Genomic DNA, 16,461 nt, shown 5'->3' on the forward strand with positions numbered 1-16,461 from the left:
TTTTTACTAAGTAGATTTCTACGAAATTGGCATTATTTGAAAGCTTTTAAAAGGAAACTGTCACAAACTTGATCTTGTTGCTGCCCTACACTAACTATACTGTTTAACTAATACTATTATTATTTAATAGCTAATGGCAAAAGTCATCTAAGCTTGGACACGATTTTGCTTAGAATCAAACCTGCAACCTTATGATATGAAGGTGAGCAATTTAACTACTTGGCTACATGGACAATTATGATACAGTAAAATGCCTATCCCTTAACACTAAGTTTATAGTAAAGCTTATCTTAAAGGAGGAAGTGTTCTGAGCTATATAATATCCAATCATATTAAAATACGGAGTAAGACAGAGACTTTTCTATACTAAAGTAGCATTTGTATGTTTACCAGCCAAAGGATTTAACAAAAAAAGAAATTGTAAACATAGGCAGCGCTACCTGGTTCGTCCACTAAGTTGCTGTCATTATAAAAAGGAATTTATTGTTCTAATGGATTAGCAATTTTTTAAATGTGTTTTTAAAGGGAATTTTGAAATTAAATGAAAAATTAGAGAATTCTGCTACTGCAAGTATATGGTGAATGCGGTATTGACCAAATGACAGTATGAAAATTATGGAAGGTAAGAGTTTAGTGAACTTAAATATTAGAAGAAAAAATATCAAGCGCAATACACTACATGCTTATCATCGCGACAGTTACAGAGATTTGCATCCCTTTAAATTTGTGTTATAATAATATGAATTAAGGGAGGGGGGGGGGTGAATTAAAAAAAACCTTTCCATGCTTCCCTTATTTTTAGTTAATTTCATCTCACATTATTTGCAACGACCAAACGTACTTCAACACACGCACGAAATACTCCCAAATTAACAATTATTCGGTAAACAAGATTTTGGAATTTTTGATTTTTTGGTTGAATGTAATTGGTAATTTCCCTTCATATAAATTAAATATATCTAAATAAATGTATCTAACTATTTTAAATGACCCCAATCCTGTTATGAGATCGCTCATTACGCTCAATTTCCAAATACTCATAGGTAACCTACTATGAAAAGGTTATTAGTGACTTAATTTAAAGGCTCGTAATCCTTTTTGACGTACCACATATGCAAGTACACCAATTCAACTCTAAATCAGTTATACAGTGAGGATTGTTAAGCTTATGGAATCAACTGGTAATTAATACAGACACTGCTGGCCGCAACACGAAGCTCTAGAGTACTATATTGCGTGAAAATAATTGATAATTATAAAGCAATGGTTGAGCAGCATATACATTTTTAATGCTGTTGTACAACACATTTTTTGTGATTATAAACTTGCTTTAAATAACTTCTTAATCAGCATCAAGAAGTGTTAAAATATTTTATTTGTAAAAAACACGGGATAAAATTTTTATCGCGTATTATTGATCAACCTGTTGGTAAACCAATGTAAGCTTATTGTATTTTTATTGAAATAATATATTCCACAAAAATATTGTATTTATAATATGATATTGTCTCGCCTGTTTTTTTTATACATAAAAGTATTTAATTTAATGTAATGCAATAAAATAATGAGTTACTTTCCGTTATGACTGTGTTTGATAATCTCTGACAGTAGGTATCGGGTACTGATAGGAATAGTATTTAAAGACGTTCTAATGTTTTCACTTATATCATTAATAACTACAACACACCAAATCCCATGTTTATTTTTGAAATATTTGTAAAATATTTCTTCATTTAGTAGGGAAATTATTTTTTTAATTAGAACCTTTTGGCATTATAAGATTATGTTTTGTTTATTTCCAGTCAAATATTTGTATTTATATTGCACATTTGTTGGTTTTGTAATGCGGTTTACAAGTCATTAAACAACATAATATTATACGAATTGTTATAAAGAAATTTTAATTGGTATATTTAATGACAAACAATATACTCACCAAGCTAATAACAAACTTATTCTTGTCAGTTTAACAGTATAAACCTATACAAAAAATACTTTAATTTTGTCGACTTCACTACTTATTTGAATCATTCAACTAATAGTAATGGCAATGATACTGTTCCAGAAAATTATACTAAGAAAGTAACCTTTCTAAAATATACATAGGTACTGTACTGGTATACAGTACATTTAAGGGGGTTCCCTACCTCGAACTGTTTTCAATTTTCTGCAACCCTGGTGAGTTTAGTTGGAACTACAAGACGACAAAATATTCCCTAGGATTGCTGTCTGCCGGTCCATTTAACATTATTGTGGTCCCTCCGCGAGACAGTAGTTTCGATAAAGGCCGCTAGAGTCCGTCAGAATCATAGCACTTATCGCCGTGCAAGGTTTTACGCGGTTTCATTTTGCACATACAAAAAATAATCTTTTCTTGAAACTAAAAGTGACTTGATATTTTTAGTTAAATTTCGCACTAATATTGCTTTATTAAAAATCGATAATTTCATAAAAATATATTATTATTTAACTGTAAAGTTCACTAACTTTGACAAGTCGTTGCCCTTGATTGCGTAAGCGTAGACATTTTTTAAAAAGCAAACTTAGTAGAACCACTCTTTATGTACAAAATGGTGTTTGGTTCACAATTTAAATGTTAAAACTAGAATCGCTATATGATACCGCGCGAAGCGGTTTTCTGACGTTTTTTGGCGGGGGTAGGGAACCCTCTTAAATCAAAATCTCCTACTCTAATTTTAACAACGTATCGATCTATAAGCGAAGGATATTAAACGGAAAAAATAATATATTATATTTTGTAAAATAATTAACACCGTATCACATTTGAATACTGGGTTGTAATTACAATTACAATTTCGTTATGTTATTTTTTAACATATATTACTAATTATAGTTTAATTTGCAATTTATTGAAACTACTTAAATATTTTGACGACTTAAATGGCTGTAAAAATATTGTCAAGGGGATCTGAAAATTAATACGTTAATTTTATTACTCTATTGTGGCTACGTGTGTACATTTGCATTTTTCTCGGTATATTTACAATGTAAATGATTAATACCGTATCGTATTTTAACTGATTGACGTTTCATTTAATTGTTTTATCAAAAATGGATTGACAATAATGTTTACTAATTATAACGTAATTTGCAATTTATTGGAACTATCTTAAATATTTTGACGACCTAAATGGCTCTAAAAATATTTTTAAAGGAGATGTGAATGGTAATACGTTTATTGTAATACTGTATAGTTACGTACTGTGTAGTACGTTAGTACATTTGGTTTGCTCTAGAGTTGGTACAATTATTCGTATAAGATATTGCAAAGTGATAGTCGTAAAACAGAGTACCTTTAACAGGCTGAAAGAAACCTAATAAACTCATATTTGTTTTGTAGAGGCGGAATAGAGTTGTTGTTGGCAAACCCCTCCTTCTAAGCCTCTTATGCAATCAAAACAAACCTTGTTTATGATCAAGTTTGAGGTGCTATAAACCTTTTTAAGTTTGTCTTTTTGTTTTTAAGCTTATCACCAAACATATCATGATTAAAAATAATTTTTAATTAACTGTTACGATTATCTAAACATGTTTTAAATAAGTTTAACGTAAACAAATTATTATCTAAAATATTTTTAACCACGCCAATTTTTACATGATTAAGGTTGAAGTAAGTAAAAAGTAAAAACGAATGAAATATAAAAATTACGTCTCATTAATTATAGCCAATAAACGATTTAATTATTTTCTTTATTTTATTTTGAAATGTTACATCAGTAATTGTATGGTTATATGACTATATATTTGTCGTTATCATGGTTATAATATTATTTTCAACTCCTCGTTTACGAAGGATAAAAAAATAAGTGTTAAAATCGTTATTGTTAAGAACCTCGAAATTGTTTAACATGCCAAATTGTCCACCATTCTTAGAGCACTTGTAAAAATAACGTTCATCATATTTCATCCGAAAATACAGTACATATTTTAAATCTTTTACCATCCTAATCCGGCTTTGCATACCTCTTTACCGTAAAAAATCCGACTATATAAATAAATTAATTGATTGATAAGTCACGTGTGAATTTTGACTACTTTCATATTTAATTCGTTCATCTGAAATAAATATTGAAATGCTCTTCCGATTTACTGATTTGAATTTCAGATTCGTCCTGATTTGAATTGTTTTCGTTGTAGCTGCCAGTTACTGTTGACACGTCAAAATTGATGCTGACTGAGTTATCAAATCATGGCGCACAGCAATACGGTTCGTATAATAATTTGATTATGATATTTAATTTAAAAAAAAGTTTAATTTTAAAAATTAATTTGCCAATAATTAATTAAGACACATGATTAATTAAGAAACATTTAAATCAACATGTTTACTTTGTTTTCAGCGAAATATACTTACCATGCTTTTATAAAATACGAGGTGAATTATAAATATATTTTTTTAAATAATACCGTCAAGATAAAACGACCCCCAAGAAGTAAATGGAAAATATATGAACTTGTATCAGGCTATGATTTTATTGCTTGTCTAACTATCAGAAAAGCCTTTTCGATAATGGGAACAATTAAGTAGGTTTTTTAGTCCAAACCGTTCTTGGTCTTTCCTCGTAAGTTTTAAGGTGAGATCTGGACCCGGGACTGATTTCTTTTGGTTTTGAGATCCCCAGAGGCAGAAAACTTGAATGTGTAATGTTTGTAAAAATAACCCAAACCTGTTTGCCCAAAGAGGCGTTTTTAAAACTCATCAGACAAGACGCAGGATGGCACTTGATAGGCCCTATACCAGATTAACAAATGTTCAGAGGAGTTTTTGCAGTGTTTCCATTGAACTTGTAAACGCCCTTCCTAACACCTGGATAGGCCTATCCAAGCAAACGAATCAAGAATAAGTCCACCACATTGCTTATAGACCATCATTGTTATGACTTGAATGAGTTTTTTTTAGAAAGTGCCACCATGATAGTGTAGTAATGACTAGTCTATAATATTTATTGGAATTATTTATTTTTTACTCTTTGAATGTATTTTTATATATCTAACCGTATAACCATTTATTTATTTTGACGTCTGTAATATAGCCTATCTATTTTATATACACTAAATAATGTGACTGTGATAATATATCGCCATTTATTAGCCTATATAATGTGTCTCTGACGAGGTCTATTGTAATCAGTGATTGTTCAACGACCAATAAAATGCGTGATACTTGAAAACACCATACGTTCAAATTCATATGCATTTTTTCATATGTGTCCATTAGCAATATAACTCGATAATCCGATTTCGGTGAAATTCGGTATGAACGTGTAAACCTACGTTTATTCGAGCGATTTTGCGAACTAGCATGAATGGTCTATGGGAACGAGGTCTTATATAGGGGGTTTTATGGGTAAAAGTAAATTTTTATCATTTCGCCCCCAAATATTGCATTTCCCAATGACCCTCTAAACCATTTTGTGGGACTTAAAAACAAATGATTTTAATATATTTAATTGTCTTTATACGTTTACTGGTTCCATAACCAGTGCTCCATAGACGATTCAAAACTGTAAATTTAACTACCCATGTTATTTTTATGGAGAATAAGAATTATTCTGTTGAAGTTTGCTTGTTTATGAATGTATTTGTATTCAACTTGGCAAATCTATTTTATACAAACCTAATTCATATTTTACTAAAAAACACACTTTATTACCATCCCGGTAGCAGCAAACCTAGGTGTTAAAAAAAACATATTTAATTGAAAATCCAATCAGGTAAAGGGAAATTCGCTTAGCTGTAGGTTTGCTGTAGTGGGGGTATTTTTTTATAGTTAAGACGTTTTTAAGATTTTAGCGAATTTCTCATATCCGGTGAGTCCTGCACCCGGGCCAACATGGCAAACTTATCCATTTGTTACTAAGCTTATAATACAAAAAAAAAAAACACACTTTATTATTACACTCCCTGAAGCAGCAAACCTCAAAACTCACTCTGTAAACCCAAAGTTACCTTAAAAGGGAATAAATCAGACAAGTTTAAGAAAATATTTTACATGTTTATGTAGAAATCCCAAAAGGCAAATTTAAATTCGTTTATCCTGCAGTTTTGCTGCGGCGGGAATATTAATAAATGGGTCTGGCTCGAGAACCAGGTGATCTAATAATATTAATAAACAAGAGAGTGCAAGCTTATTTGACATTATTACATTTAAGACAATAGAGTAATAAGATTTGATTATAAATTATCAGTCATAATATTAGACAATTACCCTAATTAATCAGTTACAAATCTATTTACTTATTTAATACGCAAGCAGGATTTTTGTGACAATTACTCTTTCGAAACTACCGAACCGATTGAAATGTTTTAGGTGTCATTGGAAAGAGCGTAACGTGAAGATGTGCAGGAAACTTTCTTTTTAGATATCCCCCCCCTTGCTTTGCTGGATACGTTCCACGCACAGATCTGTAGTCTATGTGGACGGGCAAATGCAAGGTTAAAAGAGGCCGCCAACCTCTTTAAAAAAAAAAAAAAAGATAAATAATTAGAGAGTGAGGCCCTGGGGCCCTTTAAAGTTTCATACTTCTCCATAAGATTAACATGGGAAACAATCATTGTTTTCAAACTTCAGCTGTTGTCAGAAATTCAATATTAATAATTGGTCTCCATGGAAGCATGAGAAAATTCACAATGTTTACATTTGCTTTGACATTTAAATGCAAACAACCAGAACTGTCAAATGCCTATTTCACAATTTCAGACAGCTTATCCATAAAAATAAAACAATTATGTGGAAGGTTTAAATAATCTTAAAACTAATGATAGATTTATTATTATAAATCTATTTCGATGATTATGAAACAGATTTTTTCCGTTTCGAAGCAAACATTAAAAGTGAGAAGAAGAACAGATATTAATTGTAAACAGTCAATGTGTAATTTATCCATGTTGTATTAAAAATGTGTATAGTTTTGGATGTTGGTTTGTGTTTAGTGATATAAGTTATTAGTTATTGAATTTTTATTTGAATAATTTGACATATGAGTAGGCCTATAATAAATAACACCATTTCAGAGTTCTGCCAGTTTTTGCCTAACTCTGTTCTGTAGAGTTTAAAGTAGCCTACACCTTATTGTCTACAAATTGGCTAAAATAACTTAGGTACGTACTTTATAAAAGCTGAAAGCCTTTTTACGTTGACTTAAATTGTAAGCTTACCTTTTCCCATCCATGGGCAGTTTGATAGTAAAAAAATTACCCTTTTAACTGGAATATGACTGTTATGTAAATTGTGAGTATTTCCATTAATTAATGATCTTTTAGTCGACTCTGAAAATTATTGGAAATTATGACCGTTATTAGTTTTTAAACAAGTCATTTGTTTATAAATAACTCCTGTACTTCTTTGCAATTGCTCGATTTCGAGCAACATGTACATGTTAGAATTATAGCATTACAATGAACTTATCAAACTCGCAAATTTATTAAATTGACTTTTTACAATGGATTATGTATTTAAATAGGTATTTAAACAATGCAACCACTTGCCTTATGTATTTCTCCTTGGCGTATTATACAAGTTCCCAAACGATTGCAAAAATCTCATTTTAAACTTACATATATGTCATTGTTGTAAGCAGCTGTCATCTGTGATTGTTGTAAATGTCATGGCTACTTGAATTGAATATGCGATTGGTGACATGACCATAAATGCTGACGTCATTTGGATATTATCAAGAAGCAGGTTCTTTACTCAAAAGAAAAATTTCAACCATCATCTAACACAAATGGATTTTGTTAGCAAATTTATAAAAAAAAACAATAATTTTAATTTTGATGTCATCAGAGGCCAAAATTACCTGCCTTTCACCGTATATATGAGTAATTTTGGTTAGTTTTGATTCCTTGAACATAAAGAGCTGGACAAACTTTAAGGAGTTAGCAAACCAGAAAGTTCGGGAATGATAATTTTTTTTATTACAATGCCTGTGTGAAAAACCCACAACATTTTGGATTATTTTTTATGTTTTGCTGAAGTGGTGATAAAAAAACCCAAATAATTCTGTATATTGAAGCATTGTAATGTGATTAAAGGTTACACCAAAACTAAAAAAACTTTGCATTTGTAATTCCCATGTCATTGTTATAAAGAAAAGGATAACTGTTGTAGTTTGCTTGTTTATGAGTATATTTGGATCATATATCGTTAATTTCGTTATTTCATCCTATACTTTTGATTTAAAACGCTATTTACCTTTCTCGTAGCTAGCAGAAAACGTAATTACTCGTAATGCAGTTTAAATAGGGACTAAATTTAAATTTGTTTTAGTTTTACAGTATTCCAATCAGACAAAATGAAATTCACTTAGTCTACTGGTTTACTACAGTGGTGATATTTTAATATAATCTACTTCACAATTATCATTCTTATGAGTAAAGAGAGTACAGTGATCTTAAATAAACAAATAAAAAAAACACAACACTTTAAAAGAATAAATATTCATCTGTAAACAATATATTTTGTATTCATTTATAAAATCGAACTATGATTTTAAACATTATCACACAGCGTAAAATTGTTATAAAGCACCGCTAATTCATTTATCCTCAATTCAATTAGGAGTGATGGATTATTATTTAATCGAATCAAAACTCACTATCAATTAAATAACTCCCAGTGGGAAATAGGAGAGAGGTTGAAGTAACCTTTCTCTGGTTTACTAAGCGTTTTCCAAGGTGTCGAGTCATCTTTTACTTCCTGATTGCTTTGCTGCTTTACTTCAAAACTCTCGCAGAGTTCACCTTGATTTCTTTATGAGTTACTCTGAAATTCTCTTTCAGGAGTTTCCTATCAAAGGACTCAGAGATATGAGCTCGCGTTTAAATTCCCATACATTGATGATCCTATTTTAGATATAATATTTGAAAATCAACTATTAATTTAATAAAAGAAAAACTATTAGAATAAGCTAAGATATTTTATTACACAGCAATGGCTTAGGGAAGAATTTAATAGCTTAGTTTGAAAGAACGTATTGATATACTATACCTACAGTGTTAGATCTAAATAAATTAATAATAAAGGTGAGTCGGTGGCTCAGTCGGTAGCGTCGTGGACTTCGGGCCCATGGCAGTAGTGTCGTGGGTTCGGATCCTGGTCACTGCCACTAACTTTTATCAGTACAGTTCACCTTTGTACTGTACCGGCTCACCCCTTGCTTTGCTGGATACGTTCCACGCACACATCTGTAGTCTATGTGGACGGGCAAATGCAAGGTTAAAAGAGGCCGCCAACCTCTTTTAAAAAAAAAGAAGAAAGAAAAAAAAATAATTAAAATTGGGCTAAAAACATTCGCTGTTCCACGAATAACTATGTAAACAGCAACTAATTAAATTAAACATTAAATTTCATATTTAAATTATTGTGGACGATGTTCTTTCCATTTAAGGGGTGTTAACCAAATTACCGGCGATGGTTTTATAAAATAATTTACTCTAATTACAATATCTACGCATACACTCGTCAATATTTTATATAACAATAAGCTTATCTACTTTACTAATATTCTTGCAAGTGCTTGGTTGATTAACTTAACATGATCTTGTTATGATTCTATAATCAAAGCAATTAGGAGTATCCATCTGTTTGTCTAGAGTTTCATAGAGTTGAATTACATGCTATGAGACATATTTAGGCTTACTTACTAAGGGGTTATATCATACCAGATAAACTGTTATGTACTCTGTTGCGTGAAATGATTATGTTGTGTGTACCTAAGGTTTTATCATACCATACTTCCTTATAGACTTATTATTCTTATGCATTTGCTGAAGGCTGAAGTTCTGTACAGTTCATGCAGAGATCTTTAAATTTATTTGTTTGTTTGTTTAACTAAATTTGAACCTACAATAACTGCATGTGACGATATATTTGTTAGCAATTGTATGATTTTAGGCAATATAACTGCTGCAAACTATGATACTTATTTAACTAATTGGCCTCATAATACCTTGAACTTAATTTGTTTAGTAAGTAAATATGCTCAAAGGAGAGAATTTAACTAACAATACATTGAAAAAGTCTCTATTGCATGTTGGAGTTGGAGCAAACCTTGGACCCAGGTTATCCATAAAGTTTTTTCTACGAAACTGTAGAATATTAAGGACGAAAAGCGTACAATGAAGACATTTTGAAATTTGTATCACCTCTACGATGTTTGGTAATATACGTATGAGTACTAATTGTGTCAAATTATTACAATGTTAACATGTAGTTATGTGTTGCATTGCCAATTTCACTAACGAAAGTAAAACTACGTACTTTTTCCATTGATAATCCTTGACTTACGACCGTTTCCACAGGTGGAATCCTCAGTGGTGTACAATCACCGGCTTATCACCCCCACCACCACTCTCCTACTTCCCCTCGGCGTGCCGCGCCCCCACCTCACTCAGTAGTCAGTACGCTGGCAATAGTCGTTGCGGCAAAGTCCTCTCTCGCGATGTTAAAACCGCCTGTAGTTGTGTCAGTGCGCGATCTGTGTGTCAAGTGAAGTGAACGAGTGTCAGTGCAAAGTAAGCAGTCCTCTCTGTGTCTCCCGCCAAAATCGATAGTATTGCCGCCCTTTAGTGTCGCATCGCTGGATGGAAATAAATGCACGATATCGTGTCCAATTTATTTTTAATATATGAATACCATTGGTAGCAATAATTGACAGCGATGTAAACACCACTGTGGTGGATATGGTAGAGCAATACTATCATCATCCTTGTTCCATGATCATCATATGTTTACTGGTGAAAGTATAGTGTCCGTGTTTGTTGGTTAGGATCATATTGTACCCCTAGATGAGGATATTCGCCGATTTATGCCGGTATGTAGGAGTATTGAGTATTTTCAGGGCCACAATACTTCCAGTGTGGGTGGTGTAGGGCGGACCCTCCCCCACTTACCCCTACATTCGGCTACTCTTCCGCTCCTCGTAATGCCTAGCTGAGTAACAGGTGATATCGCATCCCTAAATTGATTGTATGTTAAGGCCATAAAGACGATTGCAGAATAAACCTCCTTTCTTTGTATTTTTCGATTACAATTGCGGTTTTGAAGGTTCAATGGGAATACGTGAAGTTTGTTTTGTTAATAACATTATATTTATGTGGTTTTATTTTTCCAGATGGTACAGGTTTGAAACTATAAACTATCAACTTATGTTATTTTATATAAATAACAGGATAATAACTCATCAGTACAAAGGTTTTAAACAAATAAAGATTCTCTATTCATTGTTGGTAAATAAGACAGTAAATATTCTACGTTTATAAAAACGTTTAAAATATATACCCTACTGTATTAGTATTACCATCGAGTTCGTACCGTATGGTATAGTACACAGTAAGTGGAATACCGTTTGTGTATCACAAAAACTAATAAACTTAATTGCCATACTTTACTACTTTATCTGTTGAGAGTGTTACAATATGAAACATCTTAAGAGCTGTAGTTAATATTCAACAAGGGTTGAAAGTCATTGTTAATATCAGCATCCGCACCGCATGCTTGTGTGTGCTGGGGAGGTTGAAGGCATGTTTGTTATCTAATAGCTTAGCTGGCGTGTGACGTCAGGAGGCTGCCTTGTTTGTAAACAAACCAAAGCTAGATGCTGCCAAAACAGGGCCAATTATACAAACCATATCTACAGCTACAGAGACATTAATTTATTGCAACTTTGAAATATTTTGAAGTGCTGTGCTTGAAAAAATAACTCAAATCGTCAGATCTCACTTTTTATGGTTACCTACTGATATTTAATATATAATAATATGTATATTTATTATATATATCACTGATATTTAATATATAATATTTAAAGTAAATTCATAGGATTTTCTGCACACAACATTAATGCGAGCAAAAAATATCATAGCAGTATTATTAATCAACGACAATAACTATGAAACTTTGCTGATCAGTATGATTACAAATTTAATATTCAATAAAACTACTATAACCATACAATTCCTTCAATAACTACTTTATTTCAACAATGTCAGTCACAAGCAAATTAGAGTAAACATCTCCTTATTCAACATGGTGCGTGTATTGGTTTTACCAAAGTGGATAAAATATGTATAAAAACACTTTAAGCTCATATCGTCTATTGGTTTAATTATACACACAATATGACAAATAAATGAAACATAAGAGGGCACGTCATGTCATGGTCCATTTTATTTGGGAAAATTAAATCATAAGACCCACTAGGTTAGTTTAGATTTACTGTATGTAACAGAAATCCTACACGACTTACCCTCGTTTAAGTTTAAAGCTTTTAGTAAAAATAATTATCACAAATATATGTTTTAAGTGGCATTAGAACTACAGTATTCGTCTTTACGCTCCGTAATAAATAATAAGTATAGCCTATTTCTTTCTTGGAACAGAATAATTAAGAAAAAAATTGTAATATAATGTAAATAAGGAATCCAACACCGTTGCAATGCAGAGTAAAACTCATCATATCTCATGAGTAGGTAAGTTCCGGTGTTCAGTTTAGTGTACATTGCTTATCTTATCTCTTCTGCATATATATTAAGTTTTAAACAAGTAAATTTAAATTGTTACGCGAAGGGCAACCTTAAGGTTGATGCCCTCGTAAGATAACAGAATATATTTTTTATAGTATATATATTATTTTTCTCCTAAATAGTTTGTTGGCCTATAGATAACAAATGTTAAGGAACCATTTATTAAAAACATTTATTCCCTAAACAACATAAAACTATCCTATAAATCCATCTATAGCTTTTTTATTAAATATAACAATGTACTTAATCGTAAATAATAGAAGTACGAATATGGAACAAATACTGTCAAAATATTTACAAAACACATTTTGCATGAACTCTGTTTCAAAATACAAATGAGGTGTATTATAACAAACCCTCTCTTGTGATAGCTTGAGTGCTTTTATACATTACATCCACCATTACCCTTCTTTTGACGCATCCTATCCGTTGTATTTTCAGTCTCTGGAATTATTGTATGTAGGCCTACAAGTTAATTTTTCATAATTTAGTGGAAGTATTGACTTCCACTAAATTATGAAAAATTAACTTGTAGGCCTAGTAGGTTTTGTTACTCAATAATGTTGTAACATTTACTTTTTCAAGCAATAAGGTGACCTAATAAAAAGTGAGAGCTAGGTGTTCTAATATTATTCCTAGGGTAAATATAACACCGCAGTAGAAGTGTTGTATGGGGCACCACGGGTGGCACACGGCCAAATTAGCATTTGGGCGTGTAAGGCCATCGTTTCCGCAGGCCATTATAGTCAGTTGAGCGAAACTTCTGAAATAAGGACCAATACATGGACTATCTTATAGAGATGGAGGATATTGTAGTGTTTAAGTATAGTAACTGTGTTACAAGTATGGGGAATAGTAGCTTTATCTTAGCATAACGTTGGGTGATTTATTCAATTTTAGAAAATTATTTGTGTCTCTTAAAATTAGTTTTTGAACTTTTTGATCTTTGAAAATTTCAAACACAACTCTGTGTATTAGTAGCAGATTAAATGCATAACCTGAAAGATAACTATATAATTTCATGAACCATGTCATTAATTTACATCATCCGATACACAATGTAAGTTTTAAAATATATCATTCATAAAACACTCTAGTGATTGTTTATAAGCACATAAACTCATAAGCATTCATAAACTCCTGTTAGTGAGTTTTTTTTTAACTGAAAAGTACCATCACCTAAGTTAAGTTTGTATCAAATAACTTAACCATGACAGCACAATACAAATAATAAAAAAAACCGAAGGTTTATCGATAACATAAGATTATAAAAATATTTGTTTGCATGTATCACCTATTAGATGAAAATATTCCTACTATTTATTCTATTAAACACATCGTACACAATAGATTATCACAAACATCCTTTAATTATTATCCATAATACACATTATTTAACATAAAATTATTAATAATAACACAATAACATTATTAAATTACATTGTTATTGTTATTATTATTTAACATTATTAAATAATAACATTATTTAATTATTATTTAACGGTTATCCTTAGTGCATCATTCAGTTTTTGCTTGATCATTAAAATAAAATTCTGACATGCAATTGTTGATGGATGAGCTAGTTCAGTACAGTTTATGAAAAAAACTAAAAATCCATTATTTTTTTATGATATGTACCATCTCTAAATATTATTTGATCAAGTAAGATCTATTGAACAGTGAAATTAATGTCTATTAATGCGTGGTTACCATACCCAGAATCATTTTAGATACATCACTAGTTTCTCTTTTGACTTTTGGCCGTTATAGGATTTGGTAAGTGAACGGAGATTGGCATACCAAGAAAAAACAGAAAATTCTCTGTAATCACTTTGCTTTATTTACTTTAGCTTTTTCATGAATTTAAAAAGTCATTAAATTTTCTCTTCCACAAATATAACCTTTAGACAACAGTATGACTACAAAATCCATATAAATTTATGGATTTCGTAGTCAAACTATAATTCAGTAATTGTACTACATTACATTATTACATACATTTATCTATTAGTGTTTCTAGTAGATTACATGTACAGTGTTAATTTATTCTTGAAACTATTATATTATACGATTTAGTAGACTTAGATTTATTAATACGCAAGTAAAGACTTTAATGGCCACTTAGGCCACTTAAATCTGTAGAACGTTGAAAAATAACTATGGCTTACGCCTCAAAACTATTGTTATTGTAAAATTGAACTTGGCCAGATAAAGTAAGAACCATTAGGTAAAACAACAAAAGGCAACATTATGTCATCATAGTTCAGTACATTACTGGACGATATTGCCTGTACAATCCGAGGGCGAAATGGCAATTTTCAATCTCACAAACTTTTGTTATATAATAATAGAACCCTCGAGTGAATACCAGTGCGAGATTCCTTTGATGGAGCTAAAACATTATTACCCTTCTTATATTGGCTCCGCTTCGTTATTATAGTCAGATGCTGAACAGCCAACTTTTCTCATTTCCGTTTCAACGAAACTTTTTGTAAAGAGGAACTAATGCCAGTAGTATGAAATAATTTCAACGTGCCTAATTTTTGAATCCAGTGAAGTCGTGGTGAATGAACTTTTTATGATAATAGAATTTTAGTAAAACTTATTTTTTTTCAGTTCTCTTACACCTATAAATATAATGTACTGGAGATAAAAATTAAAGATAAAGATAAATATAAATAAAGATAAAAATTAGACCTTAAGTTCAGGAAGAGTCTTAAAAGAAGACGACGAAACCGTCTTTAATTTTCTTTCTTTAATTTTTATCTCCAGTACATTATCTTTATATATTCAATATATATATATATATGATATATATGTACATGATATATGTACATATCTTTATATTCTACACTGTTAGCTGTTTAGCTAACATAGTTTTAGGAACAATATTGTTAGTTATCCTGAAATTTGTTTAATATTTAAACCAAGTAAATGAAATATTGATTTTGAATTTCAATAACATTGTATGTCATAGCTAAAGTTTCTTACTGTAAATTAACCGTTTTCGTGCATAGGACCTATTATAGTTGAAATTTCACATGAATTTATTTTTAGTCATTTTTATTGATTAGACGTTCTAACAGACGTTTTATTGATCACGTTTTATTGACGTTGATTAGACGTTTTACTATAACAGTAAAATATATACTTTAATCGTAACTGATAATAAGCTGTTATAAAGGCATTTCTTATAATTCTGACAATAGGTGTAATAATAGTTTTACATAACACGCAGCTTGCTGCAAGGATATTTAACCATTTCTTGCGTTGTGGAACTCAGTTGTGTATTGAATTTAAATTATCATTATCATTTAACTTATCGCTTTTTGTGAAAGGAACTGTCGAATTCAAAGAACGTTCAATTCTCCTTTTAGTTTAAATAAACAAATATTTTAAAACATGATAATTTTTTTGTGTATTGATCTAGATTTATGTTCATTTGTTTTATTAATGATCTAATATTAGAGAAAGTAAAAAAACCTTTTAAGTTATTATACTCTATCCTCTGGATCACTCTATTAATCAAGGCACGTTTATGATATTTGATCCGGCTGATCCATTTTTAGTACTTTAGTAAACTACTATCGTTTATACTTTACATGACAACCATTTAAATGTAAGAACCGTCATACGTGTTATACTGACAGTAACTACATGTTGCGCTGCGGGTGGCCAGTGCAGTGTTAGTATTCGGGTGGGTAAGGTCACTATTTCCGGTCTGTATTATCCTCAGCCGATAACAAAGGGACGCCGTTACCTGCGTGTGACATACTTAACTGATAACACAGTTACGTCATCGTTGTCTGTGACCATTGTTGTACTTAGCTCAACTCAGTTCATGTTAATGTCTTAGACATACAGTATTTGGGTACAGACAACCTCAGATTCAATAACTGCAAGAATAATTTTCAA

General features: G+C 31.0%; 1 protein-coding gene across 1 annotated transcript in view; it reads left to right on the top strand.

Annotated features, from left to right (window-relative positions):
• Nucleotides 1-10,425: 10,425 nt before the first annotated feature.
• The window catches only part of LOC128994290 (cAMP-specific 3',5'-cyclic phosphodiesterase), a 721,667-nt gene continuing 715,631 nt past the window's right edge, over nucleotides 10,426-16,461 (top strand). Inside the window, exon 1 of the mRNA XM_054418717.1 lies at nucleotides 10,426-10,536. The gene's annotated coding sequence lies outside the window, so the exon portion shown is untranslated. The remainder of the gene's footprint in view (nucleotides 10,537-16,461) is intronic.

The sequence above is a fragment of the Macrosteles quadrilineatus genome, unplaced genomic scaffold (genome assembly GCF_028750875.1).
Source record: "Macrosteles quadrilineatus isolate MER2022 unplaced genomic scaffold, UCM_ALF_1.0 Scaffold_5__1_contigs__length_97177068, whole genome shotgun sequence".
NCBI classification, from domain to species: domain Eukaryota; kingdom Metazoa; phylum Arthropoda; class Insecta; order Hemiptera; family Cicadellidae; genus Macrosteles; species Macrosteles quadrilineatus.